This window comes from Parasteatoda tepidariorum, chromosome 12 (genome assembly GCF_982258835.1).
Source record: "Parasteatoda tepidariorum strain Cologne lab strain chromosome 12, Ptep-v5.0, whole genome shotgun sequence".
Taxonomy (NCBI): domain Eukaryota; kingdom Metazoa; phylum Arthropoda; class Arachnida; order Araneae; family Theridiidae; genus Parasteatoda; species Parasteatoda tepidariorum.
In genome coordinates this window covers 16,121,774-16,144,726 of record NC_141766.1, presented here as the reverse complement: position 1 = coordinate 16,144,726, position 22,953 = coordinate 16,121,774, and the positions used below count along the sequence as shown (strand labels likewise).

The 22,953-nt window shown below is 28.1% G+C and overlaps 1 protein-coding gene across 6 annotated transcripts in view; it reads left to right on the top strand.

The window, feature by feature from the left end:
* The window catches only part of LOC107438138 (uncharacterized), a 114,404-nt gene that overhangs the window by 52,229 nt on the left and 39,222 nt on the right, over window positions 1–22,953 (top strand). The window contains exon 1 of one of the 6 annotated variants that reach the window (XM_071188230.2): window positions 85–203. The exons of the other annotated variants lie outside the window; for them this stretch is intronic. The gene's annotated coding sequence lies outside the window, so the exon portion shown is untranslated. Of the gene's footprint in view, window positions 1–84; window positions 204–22,953 lie in introns of those variants that run through there. 6 annotated transcript variants of the gene reach the window in all.

Genomic DNA, 22,953 nt, shown 5'->3' with positions numbered 1-22,953 from the left:
AATTTCTCGAATTTTCATTGGATAACATTAATACACAGAAATAACATTTTATAGTGTGGTTTCTTCAAAAGCGCTTTCTAAGTTATAACGTTCTCCTGCACAGTTTTAAAATGGTGCTTCTGGTTATAGTGCTCCCATCTCCAATCAATGTTGTGATTGTAGTATCCTTGGATAAATCAATATTTACGATCCGTATTTTTAGGGTAAGTTATAATTTTTTAAATTTTATTTAATTACTGCATACATTTCTTCAGTACTTCCTAAATATTGTTTCTGAAAATCTCCTAGGCCCTTGGCGTCGTATTTTTATCATAGAATTAAGAATATCTTTATTATGACTATCCTATTAAAAAATATGCAGTGTGTTTACATATTTTAAATACAATTAAGTTGTACAACAGAAATGCATAATAAAAGAGTTTCGCTCTAAAAAAAAGTGTTTTTTTCTTTAATTCATTTTTGATATATTTTACTTTTCTTTCTTTCTTTTTATTTTTTTTATTATTTGAAAATGAAATACATCTAAACATTAACTGAAATGGAGCGAAATAAAGCTTAGATTGAAGTTTAGAGTACATCCATTGCGCGTGTCGGTGTGAAATTTATTTAAATTAAATTCATCCCCTTGAACCACATTTTGAGCTAGTATAACTGAAGAGCTTAGTGGAAGAACCGACTAAGTGACACTTCAGTGACTTTGAGTAAATGAGAGCTTAAGTTCCTCCTTTTTGTTTTTTTTCGTTCAATCATTATATTTTTAGTATGTTTGTGAAGGCATAACTCTCAAAATTTTTAGTATGTTTGTGAAGGCATAACTCTCAAAATTTTTAGTATGTTTGTGAAGGCATAACTCTCAAAATTTTTAGTATGTTTGTGAAGGCATAACTCTCAAAATGTTTGGGATCTATTTATTGGATTCTAACTCTTTTATAAAGGAAGATTTTAATGAATTTGGTGCGTATCATTTCTATGTTTTCACAGATGATTTTGTTTTTCATCAAATGCAATTTTGTTTGAAAAAATCAAATAAATACCCATATATTTTGGCTTATAGAATGATATTTTAGCTACCTTAATTTGAAACAAACTGGTATCAAATTTTATCTAGCCTTGTTAGTCCGAAAACCGATTTAAAAAAAACGATTCAGAGACAGCGTGAGCTCAACTTTTGCAAAATGTTGGGTCATTTTTTTACATATAATGGTATTTCTGAAATTAAATAAAAGTATTTTAATTAGTTTTAATACAAAAATTATCTAGGTATAGTTATTGGAATATAAGGGGGAGCGGAAAGTAATGTCGTTTCGGCGCATTAAATTTTCGTTAGTCTTAAAAACCAATTAATTTTTTTCGATCCATTTTGATTATTTTTGATCCGGCATTGAAAGGTTGTTGCTAATGAGGATGAATACATTATTTAATAAAAATAAAATCTTGGTAACAAATATCAAATGTACCGAAAAGACATTTCTTTCCAGTCCCCCCAATACAAATTATTTACAATTTTTCTACTAAAAAAATAAAGTTGTTTTTTATTCTATCATGGTATACTACGCGTTGATGATTAGCTACGCAATTCTCATGTTTCATAATTTAGGTAATCACTTCACGAATTTCTGCCGTTAAACACTAATTTACTCAGTGAATATGCAGCTTTTTTTATTTTTAACTTCTTAGCGTTAAATTTCGAAAACAAGAGAACACCTGTTTAAAGAGCGAAGTCATATTCACCATCATGAAGAATTTTTTTAAGTGAAACTTAAAGAGGTAAGAACCATAGAGATAAGAACCACGAAAACCACTCGTGATTAGCCCGATGCCAATAGAGCTCTGATTTGCTTTTACAAAAAGTATAATGTGCATCAGCACGCAATCTCTGCTAACAGGAAACAAAATAAAGAACTATCTATCTCTGTGTTTCGTGTATATGTAGATTTAATCTGTCTCCACAGAGCCATACCGATTTTTATGAAAAAGTTGCCATTAGATTTGTCAAGCATATAAGCACGCTTATCATTTCGAATTTAACACTTAATATTTTAAGCGAGCATCTTAAAGATTGTTGATGAGCACCTTCTTATTTACAATTTGAAAGTAATAATCGATAAATAGTAAACTTTTTCGTAATAGGTATTAATTATATTAGTTAATTGGTGCTGTTTTAATATGTACTATATATACTAATATACGCATTATGATATCTACTATGGGTACTGAGGAAATAGGTTTTATACAGCTTATCGAAAGGTATAAGTACCGGAGAAAATTGTTGATTATGGTAATTTTTTTTTTCGCCCCGCGCTTTAGCGTTCGATGCCAAGCAAGAAATTTTCTAGCGTTCTCAATTGACTATTTGTCGTCAAGTCACTTAGCCGGTTCTTCCACCCGATGAATACTCAAATATTGTCACTTAGCCGGTTCTTCCACCCGATGAATACTCAAATATTGTCACTTAGCCGATTCTTTCTCTGAGTATCTTCGGAATGAGTAGATTTAGCAATATAAATTAATGTTACATATTTCAATAAAACTAAAATAAGAACTTTCCCCGAAAAATCTCGATTTTTTTTTTAAATGTCTCTTAGTCGGTTCTTCCACTAAGCTCTTCAATTAAAAGATAAATAATCTCGAGGATTTTCAGGAATCAGAGATATACTTTATATGCGACCTTCACTTTAATATGCTCTATATATCATTAAAGCGGAAATGATTTACTATTTTCTTTTATATTTTTGGAAATCTTGTAAGTTTTATGTACTTTTAGTCTAATATTTAAATTGTTGAAAAAAAATATTTTTATTGGGCTTACGACCGGATGTACTTACCATAAAGTTAAAAGTTTTTAATTATTTTTTTTTCGCTATTGCTGAAGAATTTAGTTCTCGAATTCTTAAGGATTGATTCCTTTTAAGGAGGTTTTAACTTTCATTTTTCATATTTTATTCTGATTTCTTTATTAGTATGCAATAAAACTATTCTTTTAACGAACGCGTTTTTTTTTCTTTAAAAAAACATGGATCCCACACTTTCGAAGTCCCTCGTATGATTGTTTTCTTTTTTTCTCTGTGTTTTTTCCTTGTAAAACTAAGAAGATAGCACCGTTTAATCAGCTTACTTAGATTTACTTAAAGCCGTTTTTCTCACTGGTCGGCAGGTAACTGTCCCAGAAATAAAACTACTGTGCCTCGTATCATATAAATAGAATAGTTTTGATTTCTATAAGATATTGAATACTTAACCCCGAGCGTTTAGTTACAGTTGAATGTTTCAGTAAGCCTATAAGCATATCTGGGAAAATTTCTTGCCAACGCAAGTGGCAAGGCCATATTTATTTGATTGTGATTACCCCCAGATTTTGAGTATTATAAATCCGTATCAGTCGAGAAAAGGAATGTTAGTTTAAATAAAATACGTTTTTGTATCTGATTTCTTGATTTGAAATATCGTCTACACTAATTAGTAGTTTTAAGGATTGACTCGCCAACCGTTAAGACTGAGTCCAAATACGTGAAAATCCGATAATTAGATCAAAAGTTTTTACGAGCTGCTAACATTTTTTTATTTTGCTCTCTGCACATTCATATCAGGAAGTTGTTCGTATTATTTAAACAATCAACAGAAATGTCATTTACAAGTTTCTAAACCTAGGAAATTCAGCTGTTTTTAAATGTAATTTCGCTTGTTTTTCACCTTCGCAATAAAGAGAAATAAATGGCAACATATATTTTAATAAAAAAATTCTTTAAAAAAATGTATATTGACTGACAAAAGGAAGTAATTTTATTTATTAACCTGTTAATTGTTGCAAGTACCATACCTCTCTACCTCTTATACTCTTTTCCTTTTTTTTTTTTTTTTTTGATGATAAAGTTCAAGGTAAAGACACGAACATTTTAAGGTTAGTAATTTAAAACAGTTTTAAAAGACTAAATGTTAACTTATAATGAAGAATATTCATCCGACTCCGTTTTAATTAGATATAATGCACTAGGAAGTGATCGAAAAGGTTGAACAATAGTAATCGTGACATCACGTCATTACAATTTCATTTCCCCCCTACCAAATGAACTGTTATATTTCCAACATGTAAAAAAGACAAACTGTCTTATTATTTAACCACCCAACATTTACCCTTTACTCTTTATCTTTACCTATGCAGCAGCTAAGGTGACTGACCCACACACGTTTCCAGAACTTGAGATCTACAATTTGGACCATCCCTTCGAAAGGTTACAAGATCATACCTTGTTTAACCCGAGGGTGGCTTTTCGGGTCGTATGCTGGGTAATAATAGCTCTTTTTTTTTAAATCGTGTTTTCTTGTTTTGTTTTTCTGAAATCTTTGCTGCTGCTGTTCTTGCCCTAAAACCATTAAGAGTTATTAGAATTTCATTAGAGATAAGAATGCGACCAGCATTTTGCGGAACTTTATCGCAGAAAATTACCATTTTACTGGCTTTCAGTTTGCTTGTGCCGTAAATTTACCTTTTTTTCCTGATGTTTTTTTATGAAGTTGTATCGGAAAGTTTTTGTCTATGCCATCTGATTTGTTTTTGCCGAAAATTACAGAGCTTTGTCTAATTTTGTTGCCTCGATATTAATGAATTTTAAGTAAGTTCATTATTTATAAAAAGGAATGAAAATAAATGATTTGTTTAATTTAACCATTTGAATACCTTTGGTTTATTTATTCAGAAAAAAAGTACATTTAGTGTTTGGTAATCTTAAATGGTTAGCATTATTTCAAGTTATCTTCCTTAACACTTAAAATTGAATAATACGTAAAAACCAAATCATTAAGTCAAAAGTTATTCATGGTGCAAATTTTTTCATTTTGCATACTATCAATGTATTTTTATGATTTAAATAAAAAAATTTGTGAAGTAGTGCACCAACGTTAAATTATGCTGGCTACACAACCAAATGCTTTGATAAATTTAGGCTGTATCATATTATATATTATGTTATTAAGTACCTTGAATTTTTTCCAAAAATTCTTAAATTTAGTTTTTTAAGTTTTTTTTTTTTTTTTTTTTTTAATTTTATATTTTTTTATATTTTTTTTTTTTAGTTAAGAACAGTAGAATCAAACCACATTTTCAATTGTTCGGGAGAGCTTTTTGAATGAAACTGTTTCAATGCAGGCAATAAAATATTTTTCTGTGCTGTTTGAATTTCGTATCTTCTTCAGATCTTCCGCAGACTTCTAATCTTTCCGAGAATTTCTTCTTCCAGTGGTAGTAAAATGAAAATTGAATTACGATTATCAGCAGAAATATATTTTGTATTGTATTTCGAGTTCAAACATGCCATCATAGAATTCATATGTTTAATTTATATGTAGTTGTGGTGAAAAATATTTACATTAAATTTATAATTTTAAGAAATAAATAGAAAACATAAATTTTGCGTAAAATGCGTAAAAGTTAGTAGTTATGAAACAATATTAAGGAACAGTTTAATGTAAAAATGTCACCTTTGAAAAAGTGAAACTTTTGACTATATTGCTCTAAACATTATTTCATAAATTCTAAATTTTATAAATTAAATTATTTTTGAATATAGATTTACATTCAACATTTTATTATCGGGTGTTTTAGACAATTTGTTACAAAACGCCTGATTTATTTATTTGACTTCAGCAGCTTTAATCACCTAATGCCTCAAAAGTGACTGATTTATTTTCTTGTTATGGTATTGTATTTAATTATTTTAAATAAATTTTGCATATAAAAAATAGGTATTTATCTAAAAATAAAATGGCTTTGCTCTTACTATTGAAAAAAACAATTTTGATTTTTTTAAGAACTTTTTATAGCTTTTTTGGTACAAGAGTTCCTTCATTCCTTATCCAAATAGATTCATTAGCCTCTCTCCCCAATGAAAACATCTATTACTTCTTCCTTTCTTACCACGAGGATTTGTTAACGTTTAAATGCATCAATGATCTTGCAACCATGCGTTGTCACTTTTTTTCCTTTAAGTAACAACGATGCTTTTAGAACTTTTTATAAACGGAATTCTTTTTGGGTAACCCACGGAGCTACTTTTTTTCTCCATTCCCCATAGCGAATCCATTTAAAGCGGACTCCCAAGTGTGATTATAAGACTTGTTGATGCATGTACGTTATGCAAACAAAAAGTCTTCTTGATTATTCACAAAACTGACATCTGTGAATAAACAAACATTCTGAGAAATAAAATTTTCAGAGAAGTAAACTGAATTGAAAGTATTATTGCTACAGCAATTATTTATTTATCTTTAATTGATATACAACTTTGCATAAGTTGTTTTTTAGATTTTCTTATAAATTGCATTCATATAGTGTTAGAAGCAGAGATTTCTGCTTCTAAACGCTATACAAAACATTCTGGGAAATAAAATTTTATGAGAAGGAAGCTGAACTGAACTGAAATTATTATTGTAACAGCAATTACTTATTTATCTTCAATTGATATACAACTTTGCCTCGTTTGTTTTTCAGATTTTCTGATAAAGTGCATTCATATAGTGTTAGAAGTAGAGATTTTATGAAAGTACAATTTCTTTAGCTGTGTGTTGTAGTCCACAGTCGAGGCCCCGAAAAATTTATCTATTTACTGCATTTTTAACACGTAATGATATCCATATAACTGCTGCTTATGTATGCATAGGTTTGTTAAAGCATTTTCAGAGTTAAAAAGGGATTTCCAATTCAAAACTTTTGAGAAACTGAATATTAGATACTATTTAAGAGGCAAAACATAGACACCAGACCCACTTGGACCTAGATAATTAATAAAAACCCAGTTTTTTTATTATTATTTTGTATATTAATAATAAATGTCTGAAAATAAACTTGAAAAATTGTATAATAATCTAAAATAAATTGCAAAATGTCAAGATAAATATTGTAACTAAAATATTTGTCATAAACAAAGATTGATAAATTAAACAAAATGTGGTTTTTTGTTACCCTTCTTTCGAGTCTGTCTTGAAATGAAAAGGACTTTGATACGTGATATTCTTAATTCTTTCTAAAAAATTTATTCTTAGAAAGTCAAAAGAAAAACAATCTTATGAGTTTTTAGAATCGACCCTAAAAAGGATTCCTACATAATGGAAGTAAATTAAAACTCATTCTGAACTAAAAATTTCAGTTCTGGAAAAAAATCTCCACTTTTTTCACTAAAAATATGAACAATTTATAAAATGTAAACAAATGTTATATCTTTTTGGTAACCAAAACTATGAACGGATGTAGAAAAATTGAAACATAATTATTGAAAACATATTTATCAAAAAAAAAAAAAATTAAATAAAATTTCTATTATTAGGTTTCAATGTATCCAATATCATACCACTGCCTTTCGGCAAAAAAAATACAACTTGTCAGGGCCAAATTTTGTTAGGAGGGTTCATTTATTTAAATTCTGAGTATATCATTCCAGCGAATTTCAAATCTTGCGTTCTCGAAGGTTTACCGGAATTGCGTTCGAATATTTTCCCCACCACTCGGGGAAAAATATGAATTGCAGTTTGATTTGAAACACAACAATTAAGATAAAAATTACTCTCCATCTTTAAATATTTGGTCGCCAATGGCGTGCTAACGAGAGGAAATTCCGTGCCCTGATTTATGCTGTATTAGAATTTCAAAAGCTAAATCATCGAAGTGACCGAATCTACTTATAATGAAGAATATCCTGAAATTCACGCAAAATTGAATTATGCTCCATTGGTGCACTAAAATGTTTTCAACTGAAAAAAAGGAAAAGCGAAACAACTGACGGTTCTGAGTGCGTACTGCGTGTTAGTTCCCTCAAAAAGTTCCCCAAAAAACTAATTTGTTTCAATACTTGATCCAAGAGTTACCTTGTCTTCTGGGTTGGATTAAAAATTACAAGGCTACGGAGTTAAACATTGGTTGTCGGAAACCAAAAATGTGACTAATTTTCAACACCGGTTTTAAATTAAAATAAAATTCAATTATGCAAGTCAGTTTTTATATTTTTCTGATTATTTTGCAATGTTTATTCCATTCGCAAATTTTAAAACATGATCAAAATGCAAAACCTGCTATTGCGAACCATAGTTTGAAGGCCTCTGATATAAACCGTTATCTATTTTAATAAAGGTAATTTGAATTCATAAAAATATCTTGTACAAAAAAAATTCAGTTGTTTCTCTATAATTTAAGAAGTTATTTTTCATTTTTTTTAATCATTTTTTGTTCCCACAATTATGAATTAGAGCCAAAAGTTGCTCCTGATATCATTTCAACATTAAAGACAGCCAGTTCCGCTTAATTACATGATTTGAATTTTATATTCTGATCTCGTCAGTTTTGAATCACAACCTTGTATTTATTCACTTTTGTTTTTAGAAATCAAAGATAATATCACTGTGAAGATGTTGCATAACATAAGCAAGTTGTATTGTTCCCAACCATCATTATTCCTGCACCATAACCTACTTAAGATGCCATTTAAATAGATCTTACGCATTATTAATGCTAACACCTTTCCGACTATTCTTTCTTAACTTTGGAACAACCAAAAATCTAATTAAAATATCATTCTTTCGGCGAAGACTGGTTGCCGAGAGCGTGTGCATGCTTTACATCTATTGTGTCACGAAATAATTAACCTGAAATGTTTACTTGGTGTCCTTGCTGGGAATTGTTGTGTTATATTTTTTGTTCGACATCTTATTTTAAAATTGCTGCTTGAAAGTGTTTCGCAATTGGAGATTTTTTAAAGTTGATATTCAGATTTGAATAATTTCGTATAAAACCGTTATGTGGTTAAACAGCATTTCATGGACATAGAGTGCAAGGTTTTGAGCGTTCTTTGATGTTAAATAAACAGTTTTCCCAGTTGGGGATTTTCTTTTAACTGTGTTCTATTTTGGTTTGTTTTGAGATATATATTTTAAAATTTCATTGAGGAGTTTTTACATTTTGTACATGATATTGAATTACTTTCCCGCTGTTCCTTTTTGGATTTTCTTTTTCTTGACTACTGTTAAATCAAAGAAAAAATACGAATTTATAGTGTAAATATCTCAGTCATAAACTGATTCTTATAATATTTTTTTGTTACATTGTAATGTGTGGTTTTGTTTTTTCTAAAAGAATGTTTTTGGGTTTAAGATGCAGAGTTTGGTTTTAGTAGTAAATAAAAAAATCTCTTAATAATATTTTAGAAACAATTAAATCATGCATTACAAGATTTTTTTTTCCACCTATAAAACATTGAACGAAAACCATTTCGCAAATCTCTAAAATATTTGTTCCAGAAATGAGTATTTTTTTTAAACATCGTTATCATTAATCGTAAAAAAATCAGTCACGTGATCTCAAATTTGGTTCAAGAGTAGGGGAAAGTGGGGTCAATTGTAACAGGGTACGATTGTAACAGAGCAAAAATTTCGAGTGTCGGGTTCTAGATTTGGTTCCTAGGTGGCGCACAAGGTGTATTTAATAAATCTACATGTACACCCCTGCTGGCAGCCATTTTTATGTACTTTTGAAAGAGTTACATCACAAAAGATATTTTCACGCTACGTAAGTACTTTTTTTGGTATTAGATTATTATATTGTAACGAAGTAATTTTGTTTAAACAAATAAAAATTATTAACCGAATATGTAAGTGGACACCTTAATTAACATTTCAGTAAAAAAGAATTAGTTTTGTTAATTAACTAGCAATGTTTTTAACAAATTAAGATGAAAGGGCGTCTTGAGGACGATTGTAACAATAAGTAAAGGGGCGATTGTAACAGCTGAAAATAAATAATCTTATGTTTACAAACCATTACTTAACTCTTTAAGAACCACCAATAGTTTCCTACATCATTTATATTATGTTGCATGTGCATTATTTTATTTGTCACCTTTCACAACATAAATTAAAATTTTTAACCCCTTAAAGTTAAAAGTTTAACCCTTTAGGTCTCTGCTCATTATTATTTTTACTCCTAAAATATCACTACTATTTTGATCAATAAAAAAATATATCACAACTATGATAATATGTATAATTAACTATGTTTTAGTTAAATTTATGAACTGTTACAATTGTGGAGACAATTGTAACAAGTGCACGACTGTCAAAAATTGTTAATAACTAATATAATAACATTTAAAATAAGGTATTTAATTTTTTTTTCTGGTAGAGGATAGTCTACTTTACTCGTCTGTCAATTAATACTAATAATATATTAGATTTCTTGCTAGTTAAAAATAGTTAAGTAAAAAATGTTACAATTGACCCCACTCTCCCCTACTCAATCTACGATAACATTCGTCTTAGAGTTATACAAACTTTGCTTTCGCGATCATGATTAGTATATATTTCTCTGGGGAAAATTTGAAATAGTGCACATTTTGTTTTATGAAGGGGAAAGACAATGACTTGTTAGAATTGGCTGATTTCATTCATTGCTAAACAGTATAATAATTTACAACTATATAACAAATATAATTTATAATAAATCATAAAATGACTAATTTTTATTTCTAACTCAATTGATTTAGATTTGAGATTATTTTTGTTTATAATTTCTTTGTGATGAAAATAATTCAAAATTCCTTTTTCTTTCTTTTTTTTGTAATGGATTATTATTTTTCGAAATGTACATTTACCATGCATGTTTCTCTTTTTCTACCTTATAAATATTTTATAAGCCTGTATGATCTAAAAATTTTAATTGCAAAACCAACTTAATCTATTTTTTGCCATAAATCTCGAACATATGTACTTGTTACTTATCTTATCTCTTATTCAAAACGGATGAAGAAAAGTTAATTTGATTTAAATAGCTGGCTATTGTATCTGCTTAAATAGCGGCCTTGAACAATTAGATACACGTGTTTCCTCTTTTTGAAGTATAGCATATGTCTCTGAAAACAAGACAGTCCTATTTTCGTAGATTTTAGAAAAAGTAAAAAAGGGTTTATTTGCATTCAGTAGCGAGTCAATAATTTTTTCTCACAGAATTTGCTATTAAAATTCATCCAAAATAATGTTGACTTCTGAGATAATGATTCTGAGCAACGTTAATTTTTGAATCAACGAATTTGAAAGCTAATTTTTTATTAATTATTTTAAAGTATTATTCTGTTTCATAATAAAGATAAACTTAAATTTAACAAGCTTTCCATTTAAAAATATATTTTGAAAATTGATATGTTTTAGTAAACAAAAGATTCAATGCTTTGTAATGTGGCTAAATTATTTTAAAAATGTAATTAGGTATAGATAGAAATCATATGCAGTTAACTATAGACTGGAAAATAGATTGGGATATACTACATAATTTTTTTACGTCCAACTTTAATGTGTTGTTATTTGTTTAGTAAATTATTTTATATGCTTAAGAGTATTATCAGATGCAACACACTTGTAGAGTTTGCTAATGTATTGGAAATTTACTATTTTATTTAAAACACTGCCCGCGTTTTCTAATTTCAAAGCGGATTACTAGCTAATTAGCTCCCTTATCTGTGTGCCTGATTGTATTTTTTTTTTAAATCGGACAAAAGAAAAAATCGATTAATAAAAATCGACTTTGTTATGTTTAAAAATCAACAAAAGAAAGTCTGTTGCATTTTACTTTTTAACAATGAACATGCCAACACTTTACAATGCAATACAATACAATATACAATAACTTGTCTTTTAGTATGTTAAAAGTAAAATATAATTTTTTTTTTCAAATTTAATGTTTGTTTTAAATTAAATGTAATGTTTTGTTTTAAATTTAATTTTTTTTAAATTTAATTTCTTAAATCAGACAAAACGAAAAGTCAATTAATAGTTGGTCTCTGTTATTTTTAAAAATCGGTTGCATTAAACTTTTAACACTAAACATACCAACACTTTACAATACAATATGTTTTTGTTTAAAGAATTGTGTGCTGCCATCTATATTTCAATTTAAAATGTCGTACAAATAGGTATTGTGTTTGTCGTGTTAGTATTTGTGTATGTTTATATTTTGTGTTAGTCAATAAATTATGTCAGTTTTAAGGGGTCGTTAGTTTCAATTATTTAGTATCCACAATGCAATATACAATAACTGGTCTTTTAGTATATTAAAAGTAAAATATAATTTTTGTTTTAATTTTATGTTTATTTTACTCTAATTAACCAAACAAACTATTTTATGTGGATGTAATAAAACTTGGGAAACTATACAAGTAAATGTGCGTATTTTTAAGTACCATAATAAAATATCAAGATAGGAAAGAAAATGTATTTAAAAACTATAAATGCAAAAAACTTCTTTCTTGTAACGATAGCATTCCTAAAACAGTAATTAAATTTTCATGTATTTATTTTTAGTTAGATTCGATATTAATCTTAGAGGTTTATAAAATATATATTATTCCGGTAACGTGACCCTCAAGCGTCAAAACTCCCACTTCCATATTTTTTTTACGCCATGTTGGGTCATAGGGTTAGGTCACATAAGAGGGAATAAGGTTTCTTTTCTTATGTAATAAGATTCAAAAGTGGGAAAAGTTATCACCGTTTTGGTCTATATTCTGTATAATGGTTTAGTTATTAATCATAATTTAGTAAAATAACTCCTTATAATTATTTGTTACGATTATTTGTAACACACTAAATGCCTAATGCAACTTTATAATTTAAGTGTTTGAATTCTTGTAGGTTTTAAATGTTATTATTTAAACTTTATGAACATGGAAAAAAAAATAATGATTGATTTCATCTGAGCCATAAGGGCTGTGGTATGACGTTAAGATGTGGATTAGATAGTTATAATATTTAAGTTGTTCATTTTATTTTATTTTTAATAGCTGGTTATAATTTTTTAAGAGAAGCAAATATTCTAAAATTTAATTACAGTATCATAAATAAAATTATTTTCGATTTTTCATAGTAAATTCAACCTTAAAATTTACATACTATAGAAAAATCAGCATTAACTTTCTTCCGTAAGTCATTACTAAAATATTGCATTTCGACGTCTATTTGTAATGCAATGTAGTAAAAATGATTTTGTTCGTAAAAGAATTAATTCACTCAAAAAGTTCACTCGGCCTTTCGTCAAGTACTTAAAAAATTCATCAAGATATATTTTGATTGCTCAAGAAAGTCGTAAAATGGGGAAACCATATCTTTTTCATCACCTGTAAATGACTCACCTTTCTTTCACCCCAAAACTCCATAAAAAAAGCTTCCTATACATGTTTTTTTTTTTTCAGTATTTGGGATTTGGACTTCAATTTAATAAAAACATATACTTGTGTTAGATCAAATTTATATTCAGTAAATTCTTAAGATTGATATAACGCTTTTTAGTAAATTATATACTGTTTTTATAAGTGTCGTAAGTTTCTAAGAGTTATCCATGATTAAAGTTTTATGCACCGTAACTTTAAAGTTTAGTGCTCTATCTCTATTCATGGCACAAAATGTCAATAAGAAAAAGAGGCCACTATTTTGTGAAAATGAAAAGCTTTTAAGCTCTCCAACATTTTTCGTAAGTTTAGCAAATGGTGCATTGTTTGGATACATAAATAAGCAGAAATTGACAATTAATTTTAACCGTTTTCAGTGCTGAAAAATTTTCACAAATTTTGCTGAAAGTCGTGACATATTTGTTCAAAAAATAGAAATATAGTCTACCCATCGCCCTTGTTTTTGAAAATATTCTAGATTGTTAAAAATTACTAGCCTTTCGCAATTACGACAGAATTGTTATTAGAGACCTACATTTCCCGGCTGTTTAATTGAGTAATATTATACGAAAAAGATTTAAATGGAAGATATTTTTAGTTATTTCCGGTATTAATACAGAAAAGCATGAAACAAATATCGTTTATTTTGATAATGCAACGCGTTTACGATCACCTGGTAAGTCATCTTTTTCCCAACAAAAGAAAGTTTCTTAGGCTATATTTAAAGTTCCTACCGAGCATTTCAAAAGAATGCACAATTTGTTGACAATATATCTATTATGCTCTTTATTTCCCTAAATTACTACTTACTATTGAAATTAACATTCACTTTTATCAATGATGTCAAAAGGTATTGCCCTTTATTTTATTGTTACAAAAAACTTATTACGAATTAGAGATTTTTTTTGAAACATTTCTGTTCTAGAAATTTCTCTCTTTTAAGAAGTACAGAGAAATGTAATTCAGTCTACAATCTAAGTATTTTAAATCAAAATAATTGTCCGTTATAAATAATAAAAAAAGGCTTGTTATTACGGGCTTTCACTATACTTTCTCTCGGGAATCGTTTTTTTTTTTTTTTTTTTTTTTTTTCTTAAGATTGATTCATATTTTTGAGTCAAATTATTAGGAGTAGCCACAAAAATGTGATCCAAATAGGGTAACTAGGAAAGCATGGTTTTCGTGGTTTTACTTATTGCTTAAGGCATTGTTTCTGATGTACTTTTTTTACACAAAATTCAATTAAACCAATCTTGAGACTATGTGAGGAATAGTTTAGAAGGTATACAAGTTTTATTTAAAAAAAATACAAATTACTCAGCTGACATTGCTATCTAAACAAATGAGGTTTATTTTTTCACGTTGAATGGAATTGACGCTAAAAAAAATTCTGTTCTTAGGTTCTCAAGAATCAGAAATTGACTCCCAAAGCTTACTTATTTTCAGAATTTTATGTATAAGACTCTTTTGGACTACAAATCCAGGCTTCTTTTTAAATTAAATTTAGATAGTGTTAATAATGCACAATCAGATTTAAAAATTGCTCGCGTTAGGACATAAACTGTAACAAGATTCATGTAACATAAACTAAAACATGGTTCAAATAAAATTCATTAATACTTCATTGGCCTCTTTGCAATATATATCTCTTTTTAAGTTCCATTAGGAAAACAGCTGCTAACTGAATCAGTAATAGGTCAGAACGGCGTAGTAACAGCTGCTTTTTATAATCACTTCGTCGCGAAACATTGATAATGTTGTGAAGGGTATTATGCAAACATGTACTGTGTTTCTCCCCTTACCTGTTATAGTCACAGTTATGATTTTACTGATCCAATAATTTTAACTTTTCAAAGAAAAGTAGTTTGCATAACAAAGTTTTTTGCATAACTTTTTCTCTTTTTCTTTTTTTGCTTTACTATCTAGTAACGAAAGTATTTTGATTTAAACAAATAAAAACATAGAATTTTGAAATTTTGATTTTTTTTGTATGTGGTCAGTTTTGTGTTTTGACAAAAAACCATACCTTTCGTTTTGATGATTTAACTAAAAATTCTCCCCAAAAAACTCTCCTTCAAAGTAAATGTCTTCAAAACAGCTAAAAAGTTTCATTAAAATAAAATTTTTAAAAAAAATTCTAATAATCGGCAAACACTTAAATCTAAACCTATATTTTTTCTAAAATTATTTAATTTATTAAATAATGTTTAATTTATTTTTAATTTTATTAGTATGAAAATATAATAAGAAAAACTGAGCTGTAATATAGTGCTATTGAAATACAGGCTTTGAAACTACCTCTGGGCAATTTCTAGGAGTAACAATACAATGCATTTATCTGCTTTAACGAACATGAATCAAAAAGCTCATTTGAAATGTAGAAATTCGGTAAACAAAAAAAATTGATATTAAAGAGTGTCATTTTTACATGAAACTTCTAATTTTTAATGAGAAAAAAATGCGCTTCAGCAGCTATACCTATATATTTTTTGCATTAAAACTAAAACAGATACTTTAATTAAAGTCAGACATAACTTTAAATGTAACAAAATGACTTAACATTTTGACCACAATAAATATTCAGAAGAATATTTTTTTTAATAATTTACAGAAACCTCGCCAATTAAAGCGATAAATGTTTGAGCTTATGCTGTCTCTGAATCGTTTTTGATCGATTTTCGGTCTAACAAGGCTTGATAAAACTTGATACAGTTTGTTCCTAATTTAAGTTTCTTAAATTTTATTCCGTGAATATGAGCCTGAATATATGTATATTTATTTTTTGTTTTTTTCGAACAAAATTATATTCGCTGAAAAACATTAGAAGTCCTCCATGAAAACAAGCAGATGTTACGCAGAAAAATAATTAAAATCTTCCTTTATAAAAGAGTTAGAATGAAATAAATATATCCCCCAAACTTTTCTGAGTTTTACCTTCCCAAATATATTAAAAACATAAGAATGAGCGAAGTAACAAAAACAGGGAACGTATAAACTTTAGCGCTCGTTTACTCAAATTCACTAAAACTTCACTTAGCCAGTTCTTCCACTAAGCCCTTCTGAGAGAGCAGCTTGAACGAAAGACATAATAAACACAATAGTAGTTGGACGTACATGTATCTGTTACATATAGCGGGAGCATATTTAACTAATTTTCTGCAAAACAATCAACAACGCCTTCTTGCGGAGGAGAGGAACATTAAACTTTTACGGGTGAGCTGGATCATCTACATTTGTTTCAGTCTTATCATAGTAGATATTTGCATTTTCAGCAACATAGTATATCAATTAAACAATAACGTGTTTTTATCACAGAGTTCCATAATAACGGAAAAAGTTCGTGGGATTGCGCATAATTAGGTCTGATAAGTGTCAGTTTTGGAGATTGATGGCGTAAACAAAAATACGAAGAGTGTATTTTGGCCTCTTTTTTCGATGATTTGTAATCTTAGCTTCTAATATTTAGTCAAAAGAATAACACATTGCCATGACTCGTGTTTAGTTTTTTACTTTTCACAGAATATATTTTCGCCCCCCAAGTAAAAAGCATGTCTCAATAAAATATACCTAGATACAGATAAATGATGAAAGATATACCTCAGATTTGAGGACTTGCGATTCTTATATTTTAGCAGATGTTTTTGTGAAAAGTATGTAAATTACTCAAAATAAGTCTTTAGCATCTAAGAATATTTGGTAAACACTACGGATATACTAAGCACTGGCTTTACTCGTATCTGACAATAAAGGTACACAGAGTACCAATTGAAAATTATGTTCGATTTTTTTAAACTATTTTCTGGCATGAAATCTTGACTGGATTCAAAGATTTTTTTCTACTTAATTTCGTGTATCCTTTTGAAATACAAGCTTTAAAATAATGACAAAAAGTACTCAGAAAATTGTAGCTCAAAAGAAAGTTAACTTATAAATGCAGCTCAATATTTTTTTTAAACAAAAATCAATCAAACTTCATTTATTTTTAATTATTACATGAACAAGAATAAATTTTAGCAATTTTTTGTAATGTTGTAGGATATTTGTAATGTGTTTCTTCACAAGTTGATCATGGGATAAAATAATAAGATACCATAAAACTACCCAAACGGTAACTTTTTATCGAATTTCTTTTTTTTTTTTTTTTTTTTTTTTTTTCACCAAGGAGGGTAAATCCAGTTATATTTTTACATTGAAATTCGCTTTTTTAGGATAAAAAAAGAACTCTTTAAAATATTCTAAATGATAAAATTGTACCAATTGATGTGCAATATCAAGTCTCGGGAGGATATTGAGATATTTGTCATCAAATATTATGAAATAAAAATGGTGCCAATTTTTCTTTCGAATTACATTTAAAACGTTTTATTCTTAATTTAACCTTTTAATATTAGTATTATTTATTAATAATATTATATTAAAGCGTTACAATATTAATATTATTTAATTTAAAATTATAAAGAAATATTTTTAAATAATTGCATTGTAGAGACGTGTATCACAGTTCTGAGCTTTGCACACTCACACCAAGTAAAGAATTTAGGATACTAACATACCAACTGATATAATATTTGGTTTAAAAAATCTTTTAGTCTGCAAATGTATAGAACCTAATTTCTTTCTGCCAAGTCTTTAAATAAGACAACTTTAAGTACGAAAATAAGTTTGTCAACAGCTTCTTGCCATTGCTTTATTTTCTTTATCTTATCTTTCTAAATTCACTAAAAGCACACTCAAAACTTTCTTCCACAGAGCTCTTCAAATGCAATTGCATGGCAAATATATCACTTAACCAGAAGAAATATAATAATATAAAGTGTTTTTATTATTATTTTTTTTTGTGTAAAATATTATTTGATTTCATTGCCAACGTCACCAACGCAGTATTGTCACTTTCATACCATTAAGTTTTACATTCAGAAACACTTATTGCAATATTTCATATATTATAGAAATGTGAATAATTCAAGCATATTTTATAAAAAAAGTGTATATAATTTTTTTTCAAGTCAGTAAAGGTGTCCCATTTTTCTTTTACGCAAAAATGTATACGTTATAATAACTCGTTTCTAAAAAATGAAAATGAAAAAGTCTTGACGATATAATTTCCCTTTTTGTTGTATTAATATGTAAAAATTTAACCGTTATAATTTGTAAATGCACTTTGTAAAAAATGTTACGTTTGTGCATGTTATGTACGTAAAAAATACATTTTGTAAGTTATATATGGCCTTCTACCTGTACAATAAATTTAACATTGTGTTTCAAATGACTCATAGTCAACTTCAGAAAACAATCGACTGACTGATCTATTTCAAATTCTTTCCATTCAGATTGTCCTCTCTGTTATTGTTTCTACTTAAGAATTTAAGACTTCAAGATGTTTCAGATAGTTGTCATTTGTGTTGTCTCGGTATTAAGCCTATTCTTGTACTGCTGTCAATCAAAAGTAATAAATTGGCTTCTTAAACAAAACGGTATTTTGATTAGAAAAGAACACATGTCATGTAAGGAAATCAAGTTGTTGACATTTTTTTAGATTCCTGTCCTGATGAAATGTCATGAAATAGATTAGTGTTAGTTTTGAATTACAGCGGAGCAAACTAGTTTAAGACATTTGTCTTTTTAAATTCTATGTTATTATATTTAAGTGCATTGCTGACTACTACGCTTTTTGAAATATATTTTATAAAGTGGTAGACGTTTAAAAACCAAAGCTTTTAGAATGTTTGATAATTTTGCATACATTTTAAAAGCCTCGCCACGGAAGAGCTAGAAAAGTGGTGTTTCACATGAACTTTAAACCCCTTAACGATTGGTTAATTTTCAAGAAAACTGTCATAAAAGTGTCTATTTTGCCAAATACACATATTTGATTAGTGCTAGTATCTAGTTTAAAATAAACTAACTATTTACAATTACCTTAAAAATATCCTCGCACTGCTATAAGGAGAGTAAAATGAGAAATAAAATGTTTTCCGGGTAAAAGAAAGGAATTAGTTTTATTCTTATTGGCGCATTACTACTGAACACTCCAGCCCGTCAATATCACGGGATCGAGAAGGAAGGGGTTAAATCATTTGTTTGAACTTATTTAAATAACCTGAAATAAATAAAAAATAAAAAAAATAATTATATATATATATATATATATATATATATATATATATATATATATATATATATATATATATATATATATATATATATATATATATATATATATATATATGTTTAAATTATAAGAAATGAATAATGAAAGCTTTTTTACGTCTGCATCCTACTTACCGTACAGTAAGTATTTCGTTAAGCAAGTAAAGTATAATTTAATTATCTGTCTAGTTTTGTTCCCCAAAACTACGCCACTAGCCATGAAACGCGGTAAATCCTAATTATAAAGAACTTAGAATTTGAAAGGCTTAGTGAAAGAAAATTCCTTATTTTGAAAAATTCAGGGAAAGAGCTCATTTTAATCTTAACAACTTCAACTTCTTTTTTACCTAGTCTTTAAATTTAACAAATCTCAGTGGTATTTTCGGAATGTAAAAAGGTGTTTCAAGTGCATTTGACAACTGACGAGTAACTTAAGCGTCTCTTTTAAAGTAAATTAAAACCCCAAAATTGTTATGACATGAATAGTTTAATTGAAAAATAGGTATTTATAGATTTCGCTTGTAGGAAGTTTGTTAATAAGCAATGAAGAAAATGCATGATCTTTATTTCTTTTCATTAATGATTAAACTCGAAAACTAATTTGCAATTTACTTAAATATGATTTAGAAAAACCATCTGTCACTTATTTCTTAAGTTATGCAACAGAGGCAAAATTCTTTCATTTAGAAATTTAAATTTGGTAATTTTTTAACAAATTGGGATCCGTGATTGATTGTATTTCCAACCAATCACATGGATAATGGAAAGTTTTTTGTTCTATTGTACATCAAAATTCTAATTAAAGGTATAGGAAGAAATAAAAAAACCTTCCTCTGAGTTACCAAGTAAGAAAGTAATTTTTCTCGAAAGCTGCAGCTAAAAATTGATATTCAAAATCATGAATTCCAAGTATATATCAGACTGAGTGTTTACGCAGGGGAGATTTTTATTCATCTTTTTTTTTTATATGAAACTGTCTTTTAACCTATTTAGTCTAACAACATTCTTCCGGAATCCTTTCAGTTGCAGAAAATATTTTAGAGACCAGCGTTTTTCAGTAAATAAAATTATGGTAATAACTGTTCTCAATAAAAGTCGGTGCACTTTCCCAGCTGAGTAAGCATCTTCAACCTATTCACGATTTCAAAATACTATGTTCGTTATTTGCATAATTTAAGAAATATCTCTTAGAAAGCACCTGTAATCTCGCTGTCAAGTTGACATTTTTATTGAAAGCAGCCTGAACACTAAAAAATAGGCTACTTGTTTTTTTTTTTTTAAATTGTTTTCTTTCTCTTAAAAAAAAACTTTCACTCTCACTAGTATGCTGTTATCGTTTGTTGTGGAATACTTTATAGAGTATATTTATCTACCATTGGTACAACCATTATTTATTAACTAACATAAAATTATGTCAAGGTAGTTTTGTTTTAACGGAAACGTGACTAGTTAAAATTGAAATGCCTGCTTTTTGGCAAGATAACTCATTATAATTGTTTATTTTATTGATGGTTAAGTACTCTAATTTTTCTAGCGGCATAAAATTGTTATTTATTATTTTCACCTTATTTTCGAGTCATTGGTAAGGTTTTTTTTTTTTTTTTTTTTTTTTTTTTTTTTTTTTTTGACTTTTTGCTAATGGGAAAAGTTAGATAAGCGTTTGTTTTCAATTTACGTTGAGTGCTTCTGGTTTGGAAATCGTCGAAACATTCTGTTTTGTTCTCCTTTGGGGGTCATGTCAATTACATTAATTCTCACCCTCGAAAGATTATGTGATTCATAGAAGAAATTCAGGTAAGTTATTTCTTCCAATTCTTTGTTTAAAGGACATTTTGTTTTTGTGATGATTATCAGAGATAAATTTAATGTGGATTACTTTTATTACGTTTCGTTTATTCGGTTAAAATAGAGAGTTTGAACACTAAGTCTGGGTTCTTAATTTGATAGTTTAAACCAAATGAAATTAGAAAAAAGACATAGTTTTAGATAGTTTTTCTCAGACTATTTAGTATATAGGAGAATACTGTTTGTTGTTTGTTACATTTGTGCCTGGTTCTAGCATTTCGAAACAGCTATTTTGTCCAATGTCCACAGTAAAAAATGCATTTAAAAGTTAGTTCTTTCTGGATTCTTGCACTAAGTTCTTTCAATTTTGCTGCTTCTATTTTTACTAACGTATTCAATATTCCTTAGCTGTTTGCGTAATGCGGCTTAAGTCAGTACAGGTTTATAAGATAAACCTTAGCTAATTTGTGCAGCTTGTTAATCATAATTAGCTAAGTTATCATAGTTTTAAAATGTTTGTTCCCTTGCCCAAAAAGCAAAAACGTTATAGCAAGAGTGTTTAACTACTAGAATTATTTTGCTGAAACGGAATAGTACCATAATGTATTGATAATATAAATATTTGAAGTCAAAGCGCAGTGCTTATTTGAAGCAGATAACAGAAATAAATATTCACTTCGTATTAACAACCACTTTCTTCAGAAATGTGTATTTTATTTATAGACTACTTTTTGTGGCTGTGAGTACAAAAGGGTATTCAATAAATATTTTCAGTCTTTTTCCCTGAAAATATTTTAGTTGAGAAGAAAATAATTAAAATTTATTTAGAATTTACTTTATATTAAATTGCCTAATTCTGCTTGGATCTTGGTACTGCACTCTATAACTGTACGTTCATTGCAATAAAATAATCTATAATTTGGTTAAAGATTTGTTAAAGCTTTTTATGTTACACACACATACACAGATATATAGTATAGTATGATATGATATGATATGATAATGTTTATACAAATATTTATATAATAATGTAATGTCGAGCTGACCCACATCCTGATGCTGCACAGACCCACATGCTCAAACAGAATTTTTAATGTCGTGGGCAATATAATTTTCAAACCCTGCTTCAGAGAGATAAAATGTCAAGAGAGAAGAGATAATGCCACCGACAATTTTAATTAAAGTTAAGCGATTATGATTGTTCTGAAATCTACAGTGCAATAGAAAAATCAAAAAAAGAGATTTTTTATCTCATTGTCATTTTTGCCTGATAAGCTACTTGTTCAATTTGTTTTATGAGTTTTTTTTTTTGAAATTCTGCTTTAGCGATAATAGCATTAGCAATAGAAGTTGCCAAAGCACTATTCGCGAAATCTGACGTGGAGCACAGTATGGTTTAAGAGCTATCCTAAGACGACGGTCAAAAAATCCTAAGAAAATCCATAGAACCACGTTATTTCCAGCTACTTTGTTTTAAAAAATTTATTTTCAATATTTACTCTTCGAAAAATTGCAACAAAAATGAGCTAAAATTTACTTATAAAATTAAAAATTAATTTAAAAACATTTTTTTAAAATCAGCAAATTACTATTCTAGATTTACATAATTTTCCACCATAAAAATGCTTTGAAAGGAAAATTTTTTGGCATGTTCCATTAATAAAAGCTTATATAAAACTTTAACAAATAACTCCAATTTGAAGTAAAGCTTTCGTGCAAATGGATCATTAAGCCCCGAGATATCATTAATGTTCTAAACCTGCAATCAAATAGCCTGAAGATCTCTTCTAACTAGTACTTCCCATTAACTTCTCTGTCTTGTATT